At 36.6% G+C, this 26,890-nt stretch overlaps 1 long non-coding RNA gene across 2 annotated transcripts in view; it reads left to right on the plus strand.

The window, feature by feature from the left end:
- Nucleotides 1-6,980: 6,980 nt before the first annotated feature.
- LOC148133488 (uncharacterized) overlaps nt 6,981-26,890 on the plus strand; it is a 28,568-nt gene continuing 8,658 nt past the window's right edge. Inside the window, exons 1-2 of one of the 2 annotated variants that reach the window (XR_015747417.1) lie at nt 6,981-7,078; nt 13,266-13,337. This is a non-coding gene — a long non-coding RNA (uncharacterized LOC148133488). The remainder of the gene's footprint in view (nt 7,079-13,265; nt 13,338-26,890) is intronic. The other variant, XR_015747418.1, reaches the window with a different exon arrangement.

The following is a 26,890-nucleotide window of genomic DNA, read 5'->3' on the forward strand; positions in this document are numbered from 1 at the left end:
AGAATTCATTTCCATGGAGTAAAGGGTATATTTAGTGATAAGCAAGCACTGGATCGAGCTTTTTAGTTTTCATCATTACTAATGGTGATCCAACAATCCTTTCTCTGGTTATTGTGGGTGCAGGTTCTTCCAAGGCAAAGTTCCAGATCAAAAGGAATGATTATATTATTAGTCTTCCCATGGGCTACTTAATTTATCTACAACCAAATTATAATTTGAAGTGGCTTCAGCTTCTAAGGTCCCAGGAAAAAGTATTTCACTTGATCTTTTAAAGCTAATGCTGTTACAATGCAGAAGTATTTTGCCACTTATCTGTCATAATACCCCTGGATCTTGAGCCTATCTTCTTGGGTGTTAGCTATTCCTGCCAGCTTAGTATCATCTGCAAAATTGGTAAATTCCCCTTCTATTCTCTCATCTAAGTCATTAATGAAGATATTGAAGAGTACTGGGCCTAAGACGGAACTTGTGGTGGTGCTATTTATTCCACTTTTTTCTAGCTTACTAAGAAGTAGGTTGTGGTCTACTTTGTTGAATGCTTTGCAATGCGTTTACATTTATAATGCATAAATGAAGAAGCTTTATGTGATGCAGAAAATTTATATTTTTGGCATCATTATTAGAATAGGTTCTGATTGCAGAACTTTGATAGAACTTCTTTTCCCAGGACTTCCTAGAAGAATAATGATGCCACATAATTAAATACAATGCAAATATTGAGTATGTAACCAAGCTCCAAATTTACATTATGTTTTTCCCCACTAGCATCTAACCAAGATACAAACTATGTCCCCATAAGAATAGATTCATGACAACCCTAGCCCATGAAAGTAATCATCCTAAGTTAACCTTAAGATATTTAATATCTTTCTCTTTATTTTGCAACCATCCAAGAGCTATATCAAGGTATTTAAAATCGATTTGGCTTTGTTATGTTGAAGAAATCAAGGTTGACTGGGAACAAAAACAACAGAAGCAGAATAAGTTCAACAACAGGGTCAGTTAATTTCATGCTGATATACTTTTCTGCCAATTCAAATGGACAGCATTTCAGCTCAGTGGTGAAAAGCCTCAGTCCAACTTTTTTTTATAGAACTCCTTGGTTACCCATTTAAATCCCTCTGGTATTTTGAGTTTTTTTCTTACTTCCCTGCTCCTACATTTCTGTTTTAAAACTTTGTATAAGTCATATTTCTATTGTGTAAGAGTTAATTATCACTCGTGATCTTCCTTCTGTCATTATATAGCATATGGAAAATCCTAGTTAATCCAGTTCAGTATTCTTAAAAGAAGTGACTGCCCACGAATCAACCCTGAACATGGAGAAAATTGAACTCCCAAGCCCTAGAAGGTGGTTTGCAATCCCTTGGGGAGTCATAACTCTTGATTGTAAGACCAGTACTTAATGCATTATGGTGTGTCTCTGCCTGAATTCCAACTCCAACCACATACCACAAGAGGCTCTTTAAAAGATTATTGCTTTGGATCAAGGGCTTAAATTATGCAAGCTCAGTGAATGAGTCTGTGAAATTCCTCATTATCTGGATCATGCTCAGATAGAATTACATAACAGTTATAGATACCATACAAGACAAAACATATGGATCATGAAAAAATTGTTATATGGATCCATCCTTGCTAACATCAGACTTGGGAATGCTTCTGTCCAAGTAAATCTCACCCTTCAGTTTTAAAGACTTAATTTGTGACATCACTATGCTTACCTTGATAAAAACATACTAAGTCCCCCATAATATCCACAGGACTACATGTAGAAACATGAACTCCCTACAAGTACTCTTCATATTTTTGTGCTAGATATCTATGGCAAATAAACCAAAGTATTGATCTCCACCATCCATCATGGTTTCAGTCAGTTAAAGCATTCAAATAATATATTTTTGATCAGAGTAGAAAATCATGGTCTAGGCTACAGCCTTAATTGTACTCATGCCACATGCAGCATTTCCTACTAGTAGTAAGGAGACTATTAGTTGGTTTCACACATTTTGGTCCTGATGCCAGACATACAACCAAATTTCATTTTATGCAAGCTATTATTCTAATCAAAGTATCTAATAATACTTTGTATCACTATCTGTATTGCTTCAGGAATGACATATACACAAGTGTACTGACATACTCGAAAAACCAAATGCATAGATATAGAATAGGTAGTATCTTGCTCAATAGTAGTAACTGTGAGAGGGATCTAGGTGTCCTTAAGCATCAATTAAGCATAAACCAGCAATGTACTGCAGCTGCCAAAAAAAGCCTATGCAATCCTAGGCACATCAATGGAGGGATAGTATCAAGATTATATGAAGTGATAGTGTCACTTTATACTGCACTGGTGATACACTAGAAAGTATGCAGAGGAAAGCAAAAAAAAGATGATCAAGGGTCTGGAGAATAGTCTATGATGAACAATTGAAAGAACTAGGTATGTGTAGTCTATCAAAGAATGATAGACTGATATTTGATATGATATGATATGATATGATAGCTGTCTTCCAATACTTGAAAGGGCTGTTAAGAAAATAGGGGATCAACTTATTCTCAAAAGCACTAGAGAGCAGAACAAGAAGTAATGGGTGGAAGCTTGTTAAAAAGAAGGCCAACCTCGAAGTAAGGATAAATTTTCCAACAGTGAGAACAAGTAATAATGGAAAAACTTGCTCCCCAGAATTGTGAGTGCTCCATTATTGGAGTTTTTAAAGAATAGTCTGGACAACTTTATTGACCAAAATAGTATAATTTCTCCTGTTTTAAGTAGGGGATTGGAGTAGAAGACCTTTGAGGTCCCTTCTAGCCCTATGATCAGAGGTGGGATTAAGCTGGATCGAACTGGTTCAGGCAAACTGGTTGTTAAAATTCTGCCCAGTTCAGCAAACTGGCTAATCCCACCACTGGCTGGCCCTGCCCCCATCCATTTTTGGCTATGATTCTGTGTTCTGCTGTTTTCCCCTTCTTTTGGTCACCCTGCTCTCTTTCTTGTTTTTTAAACTTCTTAAACAGTATCTCTCATTTTGTCTTTCTGTCAAGTTATTACATTGCTCTATTTTCAACCTACATAGTGCTATTGCTGTCTATTATACTTTTATGGTTCTCATATCTCTTTATATAAGCTGCTATATCTTGTTTGCCTGTTCAAAAACATTTTGTGTATTGCTCCATCTTCTAGTCTCTGTGTTTTTCCTTTCTGTACTCTATTCTCTACCCTAAGAGCTGTAGTGGCATAGTGGTTAGAATACAGTACTGCAGGCTACTTCTGCTGACTGCTGGCTGCCTGCAATTTGGCAATTCGAATCTCGCCAGGCTCAAAGTTGACTCAGCCTTCCATCCTTCTGAGGTTGGTAAAATGAGGAGCCAGGTTGTTGGGGGTAATATGCTGACTTTGTAAACTGCTTAGAGAGGGCTGTAAAGCACTGTGAAGCAGTATATAAGTCTAAATGCTATTGCTATTATTCATTATAAAAATTTAGGACACATTGAAGGCAGCTCATGTAATTTTTATGTTTCATAACAGACCACAATGGTCCATAAGATATCTTTGCATAAAGATCCTAATGTGAGTTTTTGTATGAATTCATATATAGTTAGACATTATAAAATTCCACAAGTTTATAATAATATAGCAAACTGAGACAAGAAATGAAAGTAATGCCCACCTATTTATAAGGGTGTGCAACATATGAGCCCATGCAAACATATAACTAGGATATAAATGGCTGTTTCTTTTAAGCTATTCAACTTTTTTCTACTTCATTGAGAATGTGCCTCCTACTGCACCCGGCTAAAACATAAATTGGATTATGCCCTCTTACTCTGACAACTGTGACTTTATTTAAGAGGGAGAATATTGATTTGAATTTGTAATATTTAATGCACAGTGGGAATTTCAAAGAGAATCATCAGGCCTTCAAGGAGATAAATTGGCCTGAGCAAGGAAAAAAATGTTTTTGATGACTGTTTTAAATCTCTGGGGAAATGATGAATTGAAAGACATTCCAGGCAGAGGGCTGCTATAGATTACCCACAAAGAGCTGACTTCAGAAGGTCACCAATTACATTGAGGCAACAGCGGCTGCTATTTAAGCCCCAGTCACAACTTCACAGCTTTAGCCATTTCAGCATCATTTCGCTCGTATAATATAGTTCTCCATCAAATCATCATCTCCAATGATATAGCAATTCTTAGACATCCTGATCCTGCATGAATCAGGCTAGAAAATGCCAACAAACTATGAGAAGCCAACCATACATAGATAACTCTGTCCCAAGAGGGCATGCTTGAAAAAATCAGAATCATATATTCATCATGATACTCAGGGAGCAATTTTAAAATTTGATGACATAACAATCCATGAAACGAGATTTTAAATATGGTTTGAAACACAGAGAGAGAGAGAGAAGGGGGGAGAGAGGGAGAGAGGGAGGGAGAGAGAGGCAGAGAGACAGACAGACTGGTTCATCTGAACCTTAATCTTAAATAGAATGTATGTATAATCTCCCTCTGTACGTTTAATTGTCGCACTGGGCTTCTCTTTGTGGAAAAATTCACAAGTTTGGTCAACAATTCAAAGGCACTGAAGAATATGTACAGATATATTCCAGCCTAAGTTAGAAATAAAAGCAATTAGTTTGATTCATATGTCAATACAATATCTCATTCACACTTCCTGAACTAATAAGCAAGTCAACTCAATCTTAACTTTTCATGTTTGCACTTCTTCAAATTTTGCAATGTTATTCTTTGACTTTTATTTTAAAAACACATATAGTAAGTGTGAAAGTTGTCTACAAAAGTGCATTCATTAAAAAGAAAACTGAGTATAGACTATGTACACTTCTTTAAATAAACAAATCACAAAATGATGTGGGGGGGAAAGGAACTTAGATTTGATTTTTTTTTTACAAAAAAATGAAACAGATTCATTTATTCCTAGTCAAAATGAAAAGGTTTGAAGTCCTACTGATTCATATATTTGAGGTTTCATCCACTCTAAAATCCTACCATGCAATAGCCTGATTTCTCCATGAACTCGTCTGTTGACTAGCTTATTAGGCCTGGTATATCATAGAATAATAGTTGAAATTAAAGACAATAGGAGCAATGGTACTTAAAGATCAATTTCATAGGGCTGTTCAGGTCCTCAAGGAGGTATATTGTTTTGGTGATGGCTTGAGCAAAGCATCCCCTTGAAGCTCCTTCTGTTTTTAATGTGAAGCAAAATAAACATAATGCTTCTCTTAATCTGTCTCAATCAGGACTTGCAAGGACTTGATGAGAAATCTGGGCATAGTCAATGCGTATGAAAAAAGTTCAGGTTTCCTCAGTGCAATCTGAGACAATGTAAAGTGTTTTGTTGAAACAAATTACAATTGCCCCTCTGTCTCCCTAAAATAAATTGCATTGGAATACTTTTCAGGGCAAATCAAAGCCATTGTGCACACGTCAATAGGATAGGATCTAATCTTTCCATGCTTCCTTTCATGAAGATATTTCCAAACTGACAATCTGACCAAATGTTAGCAGTTCTAAGATAAAGTGATTTTCAATGGGAGAACTAATTACCTCCTATAAAACTTTGATATTCATATGTAATTGCTTCCCCCCTTCTAAAATTTATACTCATAATAATCTCATAAAATAGGCCATTTTAAGAGATAACCATAAAATCATACAATTATATTGAGTTGCTTATGACTTGGAAGGGAATCCATCTAGTCCATCCCCTTGCTCAGTACAGGAGTCTACTAAATCATTCCTCAACGACTGCCTATCCAGTTCTCATGAAGTTGTAAGCCTATTGAATGTGTTCAACCCTTTACAAGGATTTGAACTCATAGGCCTTGCACCTTGATGACTATAAGACAGAGTATTCAGCTTTTAATGTTATACTCATCAAGATGCAAGGTCAGCAATCTCCAGAAAGCTTTTGGCCAGCCCAATTTCTGAACTCATTTTCCTCTGATTCCTGCAAGATAAAGCTCCTGGCAATGAGAGTGGGCAGTATCACTACCTTATCTGCTATCTCTCCCTGCCTCCCTCTATCCAAAGCTCCTGGCCAGCATATCTGCTATTTGCCTAGCTTTATCCAGCACTGGCTAATGAGTTGATGCCAGTGGGGGATGTGGAGAAGAGTGTTGCTGGACAATAAATTATGTTGAGGCAAGCAGATGGTTTTACTTATCTACTGAATACCTGCCTCTTTCTGATCTCTGATAATTATCAGTTTTTGGGAGCGCGTTTTGTGAAATAATAATTCAACTGGTCACTGCAAGTGACTAGTTGAATTACTAGTTCATTACTATGAAAATTCAAGCTGAGACTATATTCAAAGCAAATATTCAATAAGTACTTTATTACCTTTTCAATTGCATGTCATCGTTTGTAAAGGTAAGGTGACAACAAGGATTGGAGTTCTACACAACTTAAAATGTATTTAATTTTTCTTGAGTTCAAAGAAAAGTTTTTCCTGGCTTTGGCAAATATTATAGACCAACTTCCATGTGTAATTTTTCCAGATCTGAAAAGTGACTTGTTCAAATGGCATTGACAGCATCAGATATCTGCAACTGGCTTTATCTCAGCCGATCCTTTTCTAAATAAGTCAGACTGCCAGGAAGATCTATTTGATCTTTGGCATAAATCCAACTGTAGCACAACTTTTCTATTCATATCAGATCTCATTGTGTTTTTAGAACTGTTCTCTTAACATTGTGCCTTGCATAAAAATCAGCAAACATATGGCAGTGCACACCACTGAATGCCTGTCAGCTTCTTCTGCCAATACATCTAAGCCCATTTTCTATGATTATCAGTGAACTGAGAGCCCTATCGATCAGTCTAATGATTGTACTATTTATATAAAAACCAATATATGTGACCTTTCTGATGCATACATATGACTCCATTCGTTTTAAATAAAAGGGGGCACAGCAAGGAGTTGAGTTTCATCTCCTTCTATAAACTGCAGGAGGATATTGCTGTACACAGCTCTAGGTCAAGCAAGACTTGTTTGGTCTCATCCTATTTCCATAATAATCTCTGCATTTCAGAACGAATAAGAAGGTAAGTGAACTTTTATTGCAGCAATAAAAACAGCAAAGTGATCTTCTGATGGTACTTAATTAGATTCATTTTATCTTCTCTGACTGATCATGACATACTGTAGTTCTTATTTATGAAGTAAAAAATGAATATCTTATGGTTACTAACACAATTGTAAAAGAAATTACCATGGTATTCAGCTTAATCTGTGTTTGTATCTGACATAAATGATCTTAAGATAAATTACAGGAAATTATTTTCTACTTGTAGTAACCATAACAACAGATGAAAATTGGGTTCTAGTTCAATATACTGGCTTTTGCCTGGCGTTTCCTTAAGGGTTAAATAGAATGGAGCAGACAGACTGCTGGCACGAATTTTACACGAGCAAAATCAATTTGAATCTTAAGACACTTCTGTCTTTGGATGACTGTAGCTCTTATTCTGTCTTTGGATGACTCTGTGATGAAACAGGTTAGTTTGAAGTCCAAAACAAGACTCTCAGAAATAAGCCAATAAGTTGTAGAAGAGCTATCTACAAGGATTCTGAACAACTCAGAATTATTTTGTTTCCATATAGAGTTTTAGCAAAGGAAATAGATCCAGAAATATTTTAGTTTTTAGTAACTAAATAGTGATAACAAAATTTTTAGCCATTATAAACCAAATGTCTCTTCCCCAATAATTTAGTTGTGGTTTTCGGTGGGTTAATATTAACCTTCTCATTTTTGTTACCCTTTTCCCCCTTCCTATGTTTTCTTGCAAATAAAGGTTGTTGTCTTTTAATCAATGAAGGGTTGATCGATTTATGGCAACAGAAATTGACTAACTAGCTTGTCACCCAAGCCTGGCATCATAGGCTAGCAGAGAGTGACTGGCCTAAAGTCACCCAGCCAGCTTTCCTGTTTAAGACAGAACTAGAATATGCAGTTGCCTGGTTTATGGCCTTGTGCATTAACTACTAGACCAAATTAGCTCTCTTTCTCCTATTATTTCTCTTATTTTCTTAAATATTAAAACTTTTAATAAACTCAATATTCAACTTATTTTGAATTTATTTTCTTAAATTTAAGAAGGAATAATAGCAAATCAAGCAAGAGACAATTCTAAACAGTTCCTGAAATCCTTATGTCTATTCTATCAATTGACCCAAAGATGCTTTTTCAAGAGGCAACTGGACTTTTGTGTTTTTCTTTGAAGAAGTTTTACTTCTCATCCAAGAAGCTTGGATGACTGGATAGTAGGGAATGGAAGGAGTTATACTCCTTGCAGATGCTGATCATTTCCATTCTTTTAGAGAGTTGTTGAGGCCACTTGGAGGTTTGTCTGTGTCCTCAGGGTCACCAGAATAGTGCAAATTGGTGTGGAGCCTTCTTGGAACTGCTGAAAGGGCTATGTTGTAGAGCTGTGCTTTCTGCAGGATGTTTTCTGCCCTGTGCCCCTTCTGTCATGCCCCTGGTGGAGACTGACTCTGAGGGAGAGGAGGAACAGCCAACAGGGAGTGGAAGTGTGGCTCAGGAGGTTGTGGAGGAGGCTGGGGAAGGACAGAGGCCGGCTGAGCAATCAGAGAAGGACCTAGGCCCATCCCCTATCCATCCTAGGGCACACAGGGAGGAGAGGATAAGGGAGAGACATAGTCTACTCAGGAGGAGAGGGCCTTGATCCTCTTCATGGGCTGCAGGTGTGAGAACTTCATAAGAGTTTGGACCTGTGTACTGGCAAACGCTGGAAACAAAGCGTGTTTTATTTTGGTCTGAAGTTATCTTGGTTGGCATCCTTCCAACAAACTGTGCCTTGTTATCTCCTTGAATTTGGTAAATACTTTTCCTGTTCCGTTGTGGAAATTTCATCATTGTAGTTTGATTTTTTATTTCACCTCTATCTGCTCATTAAATTTGGACTGTATTGTTTTCTTTTGAAGACTATTTTTGAGTATGCTGTTTCTCCATCTGAGTATTATTGAACAGTGGAGCCAAGTTGGAGGCATTAAAGGACATTTATTTACATTTTGGATTTTGTTACATTTGTGGTATACTCTGGGACATCAAACCTTCACTGTTGAACACAGGCACGTTGTTTGAGATAAGTCTGTTGTCTGCATCTCAAACTGAAATGCAAATGGGTGAGGAGCCTTCTTGGAATTGCATATCTACAGACCCCTCACATCCTGAACATAAATTGTTTCAACTTCTACCCCCAAAACAATGCTATAGGGCACTGCACATGAGAACAACTAAACACAAGGACAATTTTTTCCTAATCCCATCACTCTGCTAAACAACTAATTTCCACAACACTGTCAAGCTATTTACTAAGACTGCATTACTATTATTCTCCTCATCCTTCCTATTACCTATCTCCTCCCACTTATCACTATAACCTTGTTATATTGTTTCTTTACAATTTATATTGTTTTGTTTCCTAGTATGATTTTATTGCTTATTAGTAACCTGTGACTATCTTATAATTCTTGATGAATGAAATTTTCCCTTTATGTACAATGAGAGCATATGCACCAAAAACAAATTCCTTGTGTGTCCAATTACACTTGGCCAGTAAAGAATTCTAAAGAATAAAGAATTCTATAAAGGACTCTGTTGGAGACTACAAGAACCATTTGCACTTCAGTTTGAGATGCAGACAACACAGACTCACCTCACACAACAGGTGTCTGTGTTCAACAGTGAAGCGACGCAGGGCTGAAAACATCATGCAGGCAGCACAGCTTCACAACAGAATCCTTTCAGCAGTTCCATGCAACCTTCTACAATGCTGTAACAAACCTGGGACTGGAATAACTAGTAACCAACAATACTAGACTGAACTCATCTTCTGCAATAGTTTGAATTCAATTTACGGAATACAAATTAAAGAACCCTTTTCCAACAGTGACCACAGCAGACATCCACACAAAAATCAACACAACGATGTGATCCCCAATTATAACTTCAAAAAGGGCAACTATGATCTTATAGACAACGACCATGGAATTTGATCAATGACAACAACCTGGATTGCAGAGATTGTCATCACTAAGCAATGCAGTTGCTCTTTACATGTATATCAAAGACTATCTGTAATTAGAAACTCTAACATTAACTTATTTGGGGAGGAGCGGGTTGGGTCTATGAATGTGTATATTTGAATAATTTTAAATTTGTTGGATCAATTGCACACTGCTCATTTGCAAGTTTCAAATCAATCTAAAGTGGAAGAAGAATGACAGGCACATTCCATGATATGTTCTTAAAATCACTATTTTCAAAGAGAATAACAGAAATTACTTTGAAGCCATGAACATCGTTGAAAGAGAGCCTGAGGAACTATGGATTGAAATTAAAGAAGTTGCTAAAGATGAATGTGAAAAAAGACTGCAAAGATGAAGAAACTGAAGAGAGTAAATTGGATATCAGAAAAATGGTGGAACCTTTGTATTTCTTCATTTTGTTCCAACAATCTTCTGTTTAATTCATTCAGATGTTGTCATAGGATTTAATCTCTCTTCAGTTTTATTTTTCCCATCTCAAAAGTTTCTTCAAGGTTTTAGAAAACTATTTTTTATAAGTTTCTTGAATTAAACTCTTGTTTTTAAAGAGCTTTTAAAGTCTTTATTTTTTTCCATTTATTTCAAATTCTTAAGCATATCATTAATTTTCCCTGTAATCTGGAATGAAGATCAATTCACCAAGTAGTTTTACCAACTTGTCATTTTGAAGATCTATATTAGGCTTGAGATAGGTAAATAGGTAATTTCTAAAACTGATTAAAAAGTGAGGTTAGCAAGGTCAGGAGGCTGTGTAACAACTGAGAACATGATGGCTTCCCTTTATCACCTGAGCTCAAACCTATGGGAAATTTCTGCAAGAAGCAGCCATTTGGAGCCAAAGTGAGCAATCTTCAGTTCTCTCCTAATGCAGAGAGCTTCCATAAGAGCAATCTACAGACTACTCCTTCAGTCATAGCAGCAATGTCATCTCCACTTATTTGGAGAAGTGCTAACTTGCCATTCCTTACTTGGAAATGCATGCATTGGTTTCCTAATGCCTTCACACTCGGATACATTTGTGCCAGAGGTGGTATTCAACCAGTTCACACCTATTCGGGGGAACCGGTAGCAGTTATCTGGCGTGGGTCGCCGAACCGGTGGTGACCCCTGGTTGGCCACACCCCTAACCTGGTCACCTGGTCGCTCACTTGCCCCTATTGCTCCCCTAGCTTTCCGTTCCCCATGTCCTCTTTCTCCCCGGGGAGGAAGAAAGGCATGGACGCTGCAAGTATTGCTTTCCCCATGTGAGTTAAAGTGCCTGGAGTGAGAAGGAGTGTGGTCTGACAGAGGGGGTGGGGGAATCCACTCCAGCCTTGGAGAAATTTAAGGGAGCTGCTTCAAAATGCGTGTCTGTTAAGCTACAAAGTGCTTTGTGTGTGTGTGTGTGTGAGAGAGAGAGAGAGAGAGAGAAAGAAAGGAAGGAAGGAAGGAAGGAAGGAAGGAAGGAAGAAAGAAAGAAAGAAAGAAAGAAAGAAAGAAAGAAAGAAAGAAAGAAAGAAAGAAAGAAAGAAAGAAAGAAAGAAAGAAAGAAAGAAAGAAAGAAAAGAAAGAAAGAAAGAAAGAAAGAAAGAAAGAAAGAAAGAAAGAAAGAAAGAAAGAAAGAAAGAAAGAAAGAAAGAAAGAGGGAGAGAAAGAAAGAAAAAATAGGAAGAGAGAGAGAAAACTCTGCGCTATTATTTTTAATTGTTCCATTATTTATCATGTGTTAATATTTTACACTGTCCCTACACCTAGAGTAATTTTTCTGCCTTTCTTTTGCCCAGGGCTACCACATATTTTTCAGGGTTTACATGCATTCAATGTCAATAGTCCAGAGCATAAAATACACATGTGTTTAACAAGAATTGAAAGGGACTTTGGAGGTCTTCTAGTCCAACCCCCAGCTCAGGCAAGAAAACTGAGGATGCCAGACTCTGAGTAGAGATCCTGGGAAAGGTGTCAGAATAACAAAATATCACTTAGAAGGGACCTTGGGGTGAACCCTATACCATTTCAGAGAAATGGCTGTCCAGTCTTTTCTTAAAAACTTCTAGAGATTGAGCACCCAGAACTTCTGAAGACAGGCAGTTCCACTGGTTAATTATTCTCACTGTCAGGAAGTTTCTCCTCATTTTAGATTGCTTCTCTCTGTTCAGTTTCCATCCATTGCTTCTTGTTTGCATTCTGCTTCTTTGGAAAATACATTGTCCCCCTTTCTTTGTGGCAGCCCCTTAAAAGCCTGTTGCCTATCACACTCTTGGGTAAAGCATGTGAGCCATTTCCTCCTTTCAGTGGTCCATGAAAGTACATCTATAGTATGCAGATAATAAAGTCAAAAAAGGTGAACAACATTTTTACAGAACTATAGATAAGTTGAGGCTGGGTGACAAGGAATGGCTGGGAGGGGAGGGGCCAGGTAAGGTACCCCTTGATGTGAGTGACATTGAGTTGGCCATGCCCACCCAGTCACATGACCACCAAGCCATGACCACCAAATAAGCAACACCCACAGAACCGGTAGTAAAAAAAAATTGAATCCCACCACTGATTTGTGCATTTAAAAAATCTACCCTGTATTTTTTTCTACTTTAAATATAGGATTATCTACCACAAAACTAATGCAACCAGGCTACATGCCAAAATTCTGATTGTACAAATCTGTGAAAGGCTGAACATATCCGAAGCATATGTGGAATAGTTTGAATGAATTGATGAAAAAGCAAGTTCAGTTTCTTTTAGTGCTTTCAATCATATTTTGTTATTTGACTCCACTTGGTATTGCTTAAACAACAAAAAATGACCAAAGGAGAATATGTTCAGAAAGGCTTTCTGGAAAGTGAAGATAAAAACATTTCAAGGAAAACCTCAAAAGTGTTTTCTAAGTGCACTTATGGCTGCTTTTCAACATAAGAAAATATAAGCCTTCTTTTATTTTTTGGTAAACCCTTATACTTCATTTGCTTTTCATCATATGAAAAAAAAAAGTAATCTTCCTTTTTTCATGTGAAATAAAATATACAACAGATACTGTTCTACACCAATGGTTGCCTATGAAAAAAAAAATCAATGATGGACAAAGCTTTATTTCCCTACAACAAGAGAATAACAACTTTCAGATTAGAAATACAAATGCTATTTTTTGATTGGTTCATTTATTTCAACATTTCTGCATTTGTTAACCAGATGATTGGGAGTGCTGAGATGGCTTATGAAGCAATAATAGAAGAAAGAATATTCCCAGTGAGGGCGGAACAGGTAATCCTCACTTAATGACCACAATTGGGACCGGCAAGTAAGTGGCATGATTGCCAAGCAGAAAATCTTGTGTCCATCTTACTTCTCCTCCAATCGTAGAGTGAAGTGGTTCTGTCACTAAGTGAAAAATTGTGAATATGACATACAATTTTACTTCTGCCTTCTGCTTGTTATAAGACAGTTGCAAAGTGCCTGAATGGTGATCATATGACCATGGGATGCTGCAGCAGCCATAAATGTGAGGAAGTTAGAGTATTTTCACTGTCATAACTTTGAACAGTCACTGTAGGAGACAGTCAATAAGCAATGATTACCTGTATTGTAATCCTCACAGGATTATGTCTAGCAGCAAAATTACCATCTTTTCAATGTCTGCTAGGAATAGATATATTCAACTACCATTTTAAACTTTTGTCACTGTTTACATTTGCCTATTTTTCATTCTTCTCTACAGTTTTATAAAGACTGTCCCCTTGTTATCTTGTACTGTTCAGCTAATTCCATTCATATTTATCATATGTTGCCCAGATTCCTTATAAGGATGAACAGAAGATTAATAATAGTTTACAATAAAAACATAATTAGTAACTCTACAGGATGTTATTAATTACATACCCAAAGTTTTAATCACATTAAACTTGGGAAACAGAGGGAATCTTCTTTTAAGTAGCACCCTTTGATTTTTGGCAGCCATGGCTCACCTTCTATAGTATCTAAAACTAAGAACTGAACAGTTTCATAAAGTAGAAAGCTTTGAAAGTCTGAAAAAAAGAGATTACAAAAGGCTTCTACCAGAGACAGCCACAAGGCACAACTACTAACACCTCATTAGGCATATGTTTCCAATTTATGCCCAGTTCCAATCACATACAAAGGGAGAATAGCATCAGCTTCAAGAGCCCCATTTCCTTGAACAAATATCTGCCACTTAAGTCACCTATTTTCCAAAGGCTGATGAGTAATTTTCTATCAAATTCGTGCTCAAAGAAATGGATGGACTCTATCTTCTAGTTCTTCCAGATGAAAAAGGAATGCTCCGACAATATTTCAAAGGCAAGTTTGACCTTTAGCGGCTATCTACTTGAATAGCCCAAAATTTGTCAGTATGTATAAAACCCATAACTGAAGATAAGAAAATTATTCTTCTCTCTCGGTTATCACTCAGAGATGGCCTTTTCTGCATTCTGTTGTACTTCAGCCAGGCACATTTCTATTCTCCCCAAATCTCATGGGATTGCAATTATAGCATGTGAATATTAAGCTTAAGAAACATCATAGGTCTCTAAAACCGCTTCTGGAAAAAAAAGAGAGAACATTCACAGTAGGGTGTTTTTTTACACCCTTAATACATGCATGAGGACATTGAGAAGTTCAGGTGGCCATTGTATTTAGAGATTTCCAAATAACTTCTATATCTCAATTTCCCAAGATCCTCATACAAGAGTTAAAATCTTCAGAAAAGGTCCTGCTGTGCATATACTCTTTTAACGTGACCTGAAAATACATTGGAAATCAATGCATCTCTTTCAAACTACTGAGGCAACCTCAATTTCAAGTTCCATAAACAGCATGACTCATATGCCGAACCACTTTGGGTCCTGTTCAGTAATGCTCTGATGCTCCCTGAGGGGATTGCAAATTGGATTTTAAAAAAATCACTTAGGTGGAATCTGACTGCCACCATGCTGGATCTCTCCTATGATGCTGAACTTCACCTCAACTCTTAAAAGCTTGTTTTAGTTTCTCTGGTCTTCAGAATTTCATCACTGACCCTCTGTAGTGCTGTATTGTTTAGGCAAACATCTTTTTGACTCAGAAACAGTGCTTTCTGTGAATGTGCCTTAAATTACTTCTTATTGTCATCCTTTTTTTATTATACATCGCCACAATTGCTTTCATCTTCTTGTCTATGGTAACTGTAGTATATCAAGAATTAGGGTGGCACTACATCTTCTTGTCAATACCTTTTGATACTTTAATGTTTTTGATGCTTTAGCTGATTTTTGTTATTTTTTAATCTCTACACTCTAAACCAGGGGTGTCCAACCTTGGCAACTTTAAGACTTGTGGACTTCAACTCCCAGAATTTCTCAGCCAGCTTTGCTGGCTGAGGAATTCTGGGAGTTGAAGTCCACAAGTCTTAAAGTTGCCAAGGTTGGACACCCCTGCTCTAAACTGTTGCTTCTTCTGTCAAGAAATAAAGCTATTTGTATTTATGGGAAACAAACTTTCATTTATATGGCCCAATTCTTTTTCATCTCTTGGCAAGATGCTATAGAGAACAAAGACATCTAACTGACCCTTGAAATCTAGACATATAACAAATGCTGTTGTTATCCATGGAGATTCTCAGTCATCCAGGTCATGGTTGTCCCAAAAGTGCATTTTGAAGACATTTCACTTCCCATCCAAGAATCTGAAGCTTGTCATCCAAGAAGAAATGTCTTCCAGAGAAGCGAAATGTCTTCAAGGAAAAAACAGAAAATCCAGTTGCCTTTTGAAAAAGCACCTTTGGGACAAATGCTTTTGTAGATCGACCACATCTGAAGTTTTCTGTTTTCCCAACTAAATCCAAATAACAGTATGCAAAGGTCAATAACATTCCAGGTCCTAGTTATATCTTTACAGGAGTAATCAACATTATGAAAGACCAATTCTTTATTTAACAACTATAGAAAGAGATGTGGTGGATTTTAATACTAACCAAAGAAAAGAAGAAAAATACTAAACATAAGTAACACATACATTTTTGGAATGTGGATATATAAAAAAAATATTGGAACCAAAACCAAACAAGCATTTATTTTAACATTTTATGATAACTATTTTACAATCCATTAAATTCAAAGAACCATTTCTATTTGGAGTATTTATTACTTAGATCTTTGAACTTCAACTATAATTTCTTGTATTATAGTGTAATTTGCATCACTTATAGATATTTTTGATATAATCGAATATGAATTCAAAAAATATGTTCCCTAGGCTGATGCCACTATCAGATACCACTATCCTTAAACCAAAGATAATGGCACAGGGGGTTTCTTTCCCATCTTTTTATGCATATGCTACTGCACACTGTAAAGTTCATGGCCAAAACCAGAATGTCTTTGAGTAATTCCCACATTGTAAATAATGATAAGAGAACGTTTGGTTGAACATACAAGTAATATACATAGGTATTGTGATACCTGCAGTGTCCACCCCCCTAGCCCAGGAGACTAAGAACAAAGATTAAAAGGCTCAATTGGTCCAATTCCCTTTTAAAAAAACCTCTTTAGAAGGATAGTTTTCTTTGAAGGAACAGCAAGCAATTTTCCTTCAGATACCTGCAGGAACAAACTGATGTCTATTGGGAAAATATTGCTTCTTGTTAAATAGTAATACTCCAACAAATGTTAAGGCAAAATGTATTCCACATTATATCAACCATTCTCTCTCAATTTGATCAAGATCAAATTGCTTTAAAAACAGAACACTTTGGTGAAATTCCTGTCGCTCCAAAGTAGTTTTTCAATGCAGTTACCTTAGTAACATGGTGACCAATGGTTATCTTTCACTAAATAAACATTCCTTAGATATTTACAGTAGCTACCTGCCTTTAATATAATTATATATTAAGTAATTATACATTCACGTACTCCCATGCATAATCAAGTATTACAATGTGTGGAAATATAGAGATAAAAACAATCAAAATCTTTTGTTCATAGGAACTGTTCTAGAATTTTTTGGCTAGGCTGCTTCTGTCCAAAATGTGCACTTTGAGTTATTTCTTTTATATCCTTAATCCAGAATAATAATATATATTGAGACCAAAGAGTATCAATAGTAACAGGAGAATATGTCAATGAACACAGTGTTAATAGCAAAATGTGTTTGATTTCAATATTACATCCTATAAATCAGCAGGAAAAACAGCCAATGCATCCAAAAATATTCCAAGTTTCACCGTTGTTTCAGATAAATTACATTTTTACTGGAGAGAGGTGGGGGGAGAGAGAGTGAGAGTAAGAGTGAGAGAGGCTTTTTAAACTAGTACATTTAGAAGATTCATATTAGAGATGGCAAACCAGCCCCATTTTTTTGGCCCTACCAGTATCCTAATTCATATAACTGTCTTTTCTTAAGAAAAATGAACCCTTAAAGTATATGTAGTATGCTTCTCTAGGGCCAGAGGGTTAACATGGGGTTTCCTGACAGCTATCTATCACCCAGCTTTCTGCTAAAATGAAATATATAAATTTCAATCTCACCTCACTGTTATTTACCTATCTCACACATGTTTTCTGACATTTGGAAATGGAAATAATGCCATTGTTGTTGTTTTTAATTACTCCAATACAAAGAAAGTTGTTTGATCCAAAATGTTTAAAATTATATGTTTTTTTCTATTTTGTGTACCAGTTTAAAATTTCAGAACATTGATATTGAAGTTTACAAGTATTTTCTGTAGTTTGAATGCAACCGCAGACTGGAGCTCATCAGTGTTTCTGTGTCTCAAAAAAGCAGTGACTGTTTAATTAATTAATTGGAAGGACAACCCCCTCCTCGTGTGATTTAAGGAAAAGACATGTGCTGATGTCTAAGTAAACAATAAAATCAAATTGCTTCCCAGTTTATGGGACTACTGGATTATAAGTATTAGACCGAAGAGCTGGTGGCTTGTATCTATTGATTCTCTGCCACTAGGTAAAAGTACAAATGCCTCCACCAGAGTGATAAATCTAGGGACCAAGATGTCACAAGTCTATGTTCTTGAGATCCATGGCAGATTGTGCACATAGTGGGGGAACACATAAAAGATAAAATGGCATCAAGAAATCTACATGTTTTGAAATGTATAACCTCTCACAAAACAGAGAATGCTAAGCAACCATGACAAAAATCTAATTAAGAGATTTCCTTACTTGCAAAAGAAAAATTTGCATCCCAGTTGTCTTGCATACAGTTGTCAAAGAGGTAATGTCTAGTCCTCTCCAAAAGCATCAGCATCGGGAAATAGGGCAATGAGATAAGAAAAAGACCATAAGACAGAACTATAGGAAAGAACAGGAAGTGAAACCTGGCTAACTTTGCGCTCTGAAGCATCTTTTGGAATCAGTATCTTTTTTATTTCCTATGAAAACTAGCCATTCTAAAAGCTGCCCTATTCTATGCATCCACCAAAATGAACTAAATAGAGAAGATAGATGGACAACCTATGCATTGCCAAAAAAAGAGGAAATGCTTTTACAAAAAAAAAAAAGAGAGGACCAAACAGGATGCATCATGGCCTAAATTTAGCAGATGGTGTTTTATGTGTGTCAGTACAAATTTAAAAATCAATCATAGATTTTAAAAAAGAAATATATCTCATATACTAGGGAAAAGTATGATATATTGAGGACATCTGCCTGCTGTTCAGCCTACAAGCCAGGAGTAAATGTTCCAGGGCAATACCATGGGCTCTAAAATAGAAATTTTCTGTTCTTTATCTTTTTTCACCAAAAACAAAAAAGTCTTGGACTGAATCTGTATATGAATTTTTTAAAAAAAAACTTTAAAGGGAGGACTTCACCCATCCTAAGTGGAATGGAAGAGAAAAGAATAGCTCAACTGTGAAAATGGATATTAACTTGTGGCAGTGGAAATCAAGAGTAGTCACAGTTTTTGAAGAGATAACTACTAACCTGATCACAGCATGCATTGAATGCTGCTGGATCTTCAAAAGTTCTACCCTGTGTTGGCACATACAATCCCAGTCATTTTCTTACCAGTCATGGCTGCTGTAGCTGCTAAATATAACTCCTACTGTCAAAATCAAGGCATCTCCTTTCCTTGAATGCTTTCAGGAATAATAGACGAACACTACCTTCATGTTTGTATTCATTCAGCAAGCTCCACCACTGACTGCTGGTGGTAAATTACTTACAATTTTCAGTTAAAAGGTAAGAAAAGTGATGATGCTCATTACTCCACGCCCAATATATCTCTTTTCTGAGGAAATCCATTGATATTTCCATATCTGGTGATACAAACCTCAGAGCTTTGTCATTACCTGTCTTCCCCTCATTATATCACTTCCCAATCTGGAGTTTCCAGGGATGAATACAGATGCCTTAGGCATTTTAGGTCACTTAGGTTGTCAATGTGAAGCCAGAATGACAAACTATTGGCCTTCCAGGACCAAGTGTGGTTGGAGCTCATTGATTATTTTTGAGTTGGGGGAGGGGTTGAAGAAAGAGAGGGGGAGAGGGGGAGGGAGGGGGAGGGAGGGGGAGGGAGAGAGACAGAGACAGAGAGACAGATGGACAGACAGAAGTCTTATTTTTCATATGAGAAATACTCCTATGTTTTGTATTTTGCTGATGTAGAGATCTGAGTTCCATGTTTCCAATGTCCTCTTCTTCAGAACCATTCTGTTTCCCAATCCTAGATCTGTAACTCAGTTTCAATCTCTTCAGTGTTTTTTCTAACTTCAAATTTTAAACAAAAAAAAAAAACTTTACTGATACTAATGCTTATACATTTAATTGAAAATTAAATGGAAATTTAATTGGAAAAAAAAAGGTTGGGGTCCATTGGCATTTGATTAATATGAAAACAGTAATGTTTGGAAGGTATTATAAGATAACCTTTACTGGCATTTTGTTTCCTGTGGGTACTTTGGCTCATGTTAAAAATGAAATTCTGTTGCCTGCTCTCAAAAGTGTAGACATACATAACAGACATATATTTATTATTTTATTTATTTATTTGATTTCTCAATCGCTTACAAGATAATAGGTATAAGTATAAACATGAGTAAGAATACAGGAAATAGGTACGAATAAATGGGGACAATAGGACAGGGACGGTAGGCACGATTGTGCACTTATGCATGCCCCTTACAGACCTCTTAGGAATGGAGTGAGGTCAATAGTGGATAGTTTAAGATGGGGGTTAGATGATGTAACAACAGTCAGGTAGTGCATTCCAGACATTGACCACTCTATTGCTGATGTTGTACTTTCTGCAATCAGGAGCGGTTTACATTGAGTTTATATCAGTTGTGTGCTCTTGTATTGTTGCGGTTGAAGCTGAAGTATTCATTGACTGGTAGGACATTGTAGCAGGAAATTTTGTGTACTATGCTTAAGTCCAACTGTAGGCAGCATAGTTCTAGGTTGTCCAAGCCCAAAATTTCAAGCCTGGTGATGTAGGGTATTCTGTTGCGAGCAGAGGAGTGTAGTACTCTTCTCGTGAAATACTTCTGGACTTGCTCAATTATATTAAAGTCCGATATACAGTGCATATTCCAGACAGATGAGCTGTATTCGAGTATTGGTCTAGCAAAGGTTTTTTATGCCCTACTTAGTAATTCAATATTACTGGAGGACAAGCTTCATAAGATTAGATTTACAACTCTATATACTTATATACATCCATTTGTATATACTATACCCTAACATATAATTACATATAAATATTAATCACTGTCCATCTTGAATACATAGCAGAAAGAGAAAGTTTAAGAATTCACAAAGCTGATACTGTATGGAACAAAACCATGGCTGAATCTGGATGTTTTGCTTCGGATATCATGAAGCCTCCTCCCAGAAGGTAACAAGGAAAAGGGGTCATGAAGAGGATGTATAGCATCCGTGGTGATACTGTGGACCCTGATCAAGCAGTGCTTACATGCTATGTCCTGGATAGAAGGGGGTGAACTGCCAATAATTTTTTCTGCCATCCTCACCACTCTCTGCACCGCCTTCCTGTCTGAAGGAATAATGCTTCCAAACCAGAGTATAATACAATATGACAGGATGCTCTCGATCATCCCGCTATAGAAAGTGGTAAGGGCAGGTGGAGGAAGATGTACTTTTCTCATGCGACACAGAAAATGCAGGAGCTGCTCTGCTGTGTCTGTGAAGCTTCTATCTTGCTTTTATCTTTCCCAAACAATTCTCACATAGAATTCTCACATATAGTCCAATACAGATAAAGCTTGAGTCCCTTAAAATAATTTTATAAGCCTAATTTCCTTTCCACAACCCATTTTCACAAACAAAATATAGACTGCGACATTTTCAGTAAAGATTTAATTTATTTGTGGGAGTCCTAGGGGAAAAAAGTCATATATATGAAAACCAGAAAGAGAAAGAAAAGGAAACATTTATTTCAAAATGTTATTTCTGTTATCAGCACAAGTATGCATGTGTCTTAGAATTGCCATATTGAAGCATCAGTTAAATGGAATGTTGTTATTCTTTTCATTATGTTAATACATTTAGCAAAGGAATAGGGCAGTGATAAGATTTCTCTCCAGCCATCTCTTATATCAGCAGAAAAAATGGGATCATTCAAATTAGAAGGTACAGAGAAATAAGCGTTTAAATGAGCAATTATGTGGGAAAGATTGCCATCACTTCTGCACTAGTCACCAAAAATCCATAAGCAGTCTGTTCCATTAATTCCGATCTTATATACTATTTGTTCTCCCATATATCATATTGCCAAACACCTAGCCACACTTTTACAATATTACATTGGACCTATGTCAACCTATAATAAGAATCCAAGCTCTTTCACTGAAAAACATTGCAAATTCAGTCTGAGACAATAAGATAGACTGGTTTCCTTTCTACCAAAGAACCAGTTAAGGGAACATTATTATAAATTAAGGATTTTTTTTTTTGTCAAAGACATTACCAACTTAATACATCCTTGCTTCTCTACTAGTTAGTTCTGATGGAATAATGAATTCTATGAACAAATTGCATGGGCTGCCATGAGCCATGAGTCTAGTTTCTATATTATAAATATGTATATAGAGAGAATGAGTTTTGGACTTTCCATGTATGTATGTATATGAATACATATACATATATGTATACATACATACGGGGTGGGCTGCGGGGGTTCACAGGGGTTCAGGAGATCCTCTTGCTAAGATTCTGCACAATTCAGAGAACCCCCAAATCCCATTCCTGGCTGGCCCCGCCCCTCCCATGAGTCCCCACGTGTCCCATTTTGGATGCAGGTAAGTGCACGGTGCATGCAGAGGCTTGGGGAGGGCAAAAACCAGGCCTCCCGGAAGTTCAGGAAGGCCTGAAACGGGCCTGTTTCTGGATTTCATAGAGTCTCCGGAGCCTGGGGAGGGCAGAAATGCCCTCCCCCATGTGTGGTGCAGGAGGCCGACTAGGCCACGCCCACCATGGCCATGCCCACCCAGTAACCAGGCAGAGAACCCATTGTTAAAAATTTTAAAGCCCACTCCTGAATACATACATACATACATAAATACATACATACTTGTGTGTATGTATATGTATGTTAATATAGTTGGTAGTTACCCAATTGCTTAGCTTTTTGAGAACAAGATTGACTTTCACATAGCTGGGGTGGGGGGAAATTAAAGAAATCCTTGAAACATGCTCAACTCCTGATGACTATAAGGACAGAACTATGCAGACTCATTGTGGTGGGATTTTTTTTTGTTTTTTTTGTTTTTGTCATCAATATAGATGTGGCTTTGCTGTTGTCTTCTTCTAGGATTATTTTTTTTAATATTGAGCCTATAGCCCTAATACCTGATATTTTCCCCTCCATCTATCAATCACTTGACACTTTTGAGGCTTTTCAGTCAAGAAAGATTGACCATGCTTTGTCGTCTGCTTGAAGCTAGAAGATTAATTTGTCTAATTTGTCTAATTCTATGATAGGTTGATGACCTATGTTGGAATATGTTTAAAAAAATGACCCTGAGGCCAGCTTTCACCACTTCTGCATCCTTTAGACATAGATGGGAATTTGGAAATTTGGGGAAAGAACATCTGGATGTCGTTAAGTTGGAAAAAGCTGCTTGTTGGTAAATTAGTCTTTGGGAGAGCACCATGTAGTACATATTCATGTAAATCATGAAGGACTGAACCCTGTTTATAAAATCAAAGTGATCAACTGGCAGGAAAATACAAGCTTTGCTCCAGAAACATTTGAAACAGCTTTTAAATATAACTTTTTTTTTATTAAAATGTGCATAGTCCCAGATGGTATTCTGCATATATTCAGAATAATTAAGATGCAAATGTATTCTAGCATCTTCAGAGATTGTTGAACACACACAGAAGCATAACACACACCTTAAATTAGAAATGCAAATGAAGGAATAAGCTTAAAAACTGAATATTTTGCCAAGTAAAGAATATCATAAAATACAGGTGATATAAATGTCACAGCCTATTAAACTAATGTCCTCTTAAAATTAGCAAAATGGCATCATTTTCAGCAAGAGGTGAATTCTTTTGTTACTGAAGCATAGTAGAGAACTACAACAGAATTTTTTTAAAAAAAAAATCCAGGAACATGTTTTTTTTAAAAAAATACATGAAGCAGTGGAAGCTCATTCATTAAAATGTTTAATGGGTTGCATCAGTTGCATGTAATTGAAATGAAACATCAGCTTTATTCCTGAAGTAGTTTATACAGACTTTGAATACAGGTTCTTTGATGCTGACATGGGTTCTCAATAACAGAGGCATGATATAAAAACAGAAAAAGAATGTTTTTATTCAGTTCAACATAGAAAATACATGCATACTTTTATTTGTATTTAAAGAGCAACCTTCTCCAATTCAATAAATGAAGATGATGTGCACATAAAGCATTGAGATGAAATGAGTGATATCATAATGCTATTATTTAATCAAGGCAACATACAGTACATAAAATTCCGTGTGAATTCTGATAGGTCCTTTTCACATTTGAAAGGATTCCAGGCTATCCTTGAACGCACTGTTACCTTGTTTCTGCTGTTAATGTAGATGACAGATCTTTTTAAAAGTAAGAAAATGACTGGCTCAATTTAGATTCAAGGTGTGATTGAAACCTAGGAAGCTACTTAATACCTAAACAATCCATTCATCTGTCATGCCATCCATAATCCAAAGGCCCAATGTTGCAGGTGGCCCAAAGACACCTTTAAAAGTTAGTACCAAATAGTTGTTTTTAATGTGGCCTAAGGAGAAAAATGTTTAATCACATCAAAGAAAGAGATATGCAAGTAGCATTCAATTTATGAACACAATTGGGAGTTAAACTTCCCTCACTAAGTTGGATCTGATTCTACAGCCTTTGGAACATAGTTGTTAAGCAAATCATCCAGTCATTAAGTTAATCATATGGATATTAAACAAATCTTAACAAAGATGTGAGGATTCTGGCATTAACTTCAGAGGTGGTATTCAGCAGGTTCTGGCCAGTTCTGGAGAACTGGTAGTGGAAATTTTGAGTAGCTCAGAGAACCGGCAAATCCTACCTCTGACTGGCCCCGCCCCCATCTATTTCTGCCTCCTGAGTTCCAGCTGATTGGGTGGTTCTTCTTTTGTTGCCCTGCACAGGAGAATGGAGCTGGAAAGCAGGTTAGTGAGATAGGGAGAGAATGGGGATTTTTCCCCTGCCATGCCCTGCCCACCAAGTTATGCCCACAGAACCGTAAAATTTTTTAAATCCTACCACTGATTAACTTCTTTGTTGGAAACCAGCTGCGAAGTTTACAAATGATGATCATGTGACCTCCAGGATGCTGCAATTATTATAAACATATACTGGTTGTCAAGTGCCCAAATTGAGATCACATGATCACTGAAATGATCATAAGTGTCAGAACCAATCATAAGTCACTTTTTCCAGTCATAACTTCAACTGGTCACTAAAGAAATGGTCATGATTTAAGGACTATCCATACAATGTATGCAATATATGAAGACAGTATTCTTATGTATATGTTAAAGGTTAAGTTTTTTTAGGATGCTATGAAATAGCCATAGATCGTTCACTTTGGTTCTGAGACTTCATAAAGCTACATGTTTATTTAAGCAGGAACCCCCCAGTGACTTATTGCACCTTCTAGAGCCATCCAACCATCTTTGTGTTGATATAACTATAATGAGAACAGGCTTTTTATCACTCTAATGATAGCTGGATATGCTAGAAGTTGCTATAAGTCACTTATAGAAAATGGTCTTATTGACAAGTTGGGAGCTCAGAGTCTTAAGTCAATGGATGATAGAAATCATCCTGAGAGAAAACATTTGTGTAGAGCCCAATCTCTCTCAAGAGAGTCTCTTTGAGAAACAGGATTGCATTTTATTATACAGGAATGTGCTTTGACAGCTACAGAATACCACTTGAAAAATTTGGCCTTGCTGTGCTGAAATAATTCCCAGACCTCTAAAAGTTGTTATCAAACTGTAACTTTTAATGTACTAAGATAAATAAATTGGAGATAATAACTAAATTTAATTTGAATGAACTCTCAAACAACAATGACATGAAATCAAGATAATTTTTGACCTGGTTTTATTCTAAACAACCCCAAATAAAAAGAATTTTAATTGAAATGCAATGGGAAGGAGTCTCCATTAACTTCTATATGAAACTATAATGGACTGTACAGTTTTTCTGGACATGTTCTTTCACTTCCTTTCTGAAGCTGGTCTGCTCATGCATTAAAAAGAGAAAATACAGAACATGGAATTGGCTAATATAAAATGTGGATTTAAGAATTCATCCAACTAGCCTCCCCGCCCCCCAAAACCCACATAATTATGACATTAGACTTGAAAAATGCAAATCTCATAAGGAGCAAGATAAATTTCAATCAGTATATCCATTTCCCCTTTCCAATTCTTCCAAGCAGCTCAATAACAATAGAAAAGATTGTCTGTAAGAATCTTCCTTCCTAGTATCTTAAGCACTGATATTATGGGCATATTATATATTCAAGACTTTCAGGCATTGGGATATCTATGTTGCATCCTTAGAATGGACAGTGAGAATGGTTAAGGTAAAGTTTTCCAAACAACCAGTCTATCAGTTCCTCAGAAAGTTACAATAATTTCATTTAACAGAGCCCAGAATATTTTCAAACTGTCTTTCCCTTTATCAAAGTTATGCTGATATAACCCTAGGCATAAATTTATTTTTGCAAATCTAGAGCTTTCTGAGAATATCAGCCTTTTGCCTCCAAGGTGGCCAATATTTCAGTGTCCTTGGTGCCATCTGCATATCTCAATCACCCCTCTCGAATGCATCATGTAACAAATTCCTTCCAAAGGCATGCCATCTAACTCCAAGGACTCCAAAGGTAGAGATTTAGTAACTAAAGAGAAAGTTGGCCTTGGGGATAGAGATAAAGCTTATCTTGGATGGACCAGAGACAGCAGCTTTGCTGTTTGAGGATATTCCTTGATCCCCCAAATGACACTGGATTTGCAAATAATAGTGGAACACATTTGTGTAACTAAGATTAATAATAACCTTTTCTGAGCCTGTCATCTTTGACAATAATTATCCTTGGTTACAACTCTTTTTCTATGTGGATCTACCCTTGAGTGCTCCCAAATTGCAATTTATTTGAAATGAATGTTATACATTAAAGTATAGGAAATTAAGTGTTTTTTCTTACTTACTGCCAATAAACTCTGCTCTTTGGCAAAAGACCTCAACTTCAGGATGGAAGCATGAGCTATTAACATATCCAATGAACCACAAAGATACAATCCACATTAGTTTTTATTAAAACTGAT

Source organism: Notechis scutatus, chromosome 1 (genome assembly GCF_049901735.1).
Source record: "Notechis scutatus isolate UNSWTSFEM ecotype Mainland chromosome 1, rNotScu1.2, whole genome shotgun sequence".
In the NCBI taxonomy this organism is placed as follows: Eukaryota; Metazoa; Chordata; class Lepidosauria; order Squamata; family Elapidae; genus Notechis; species Notechis scutatus.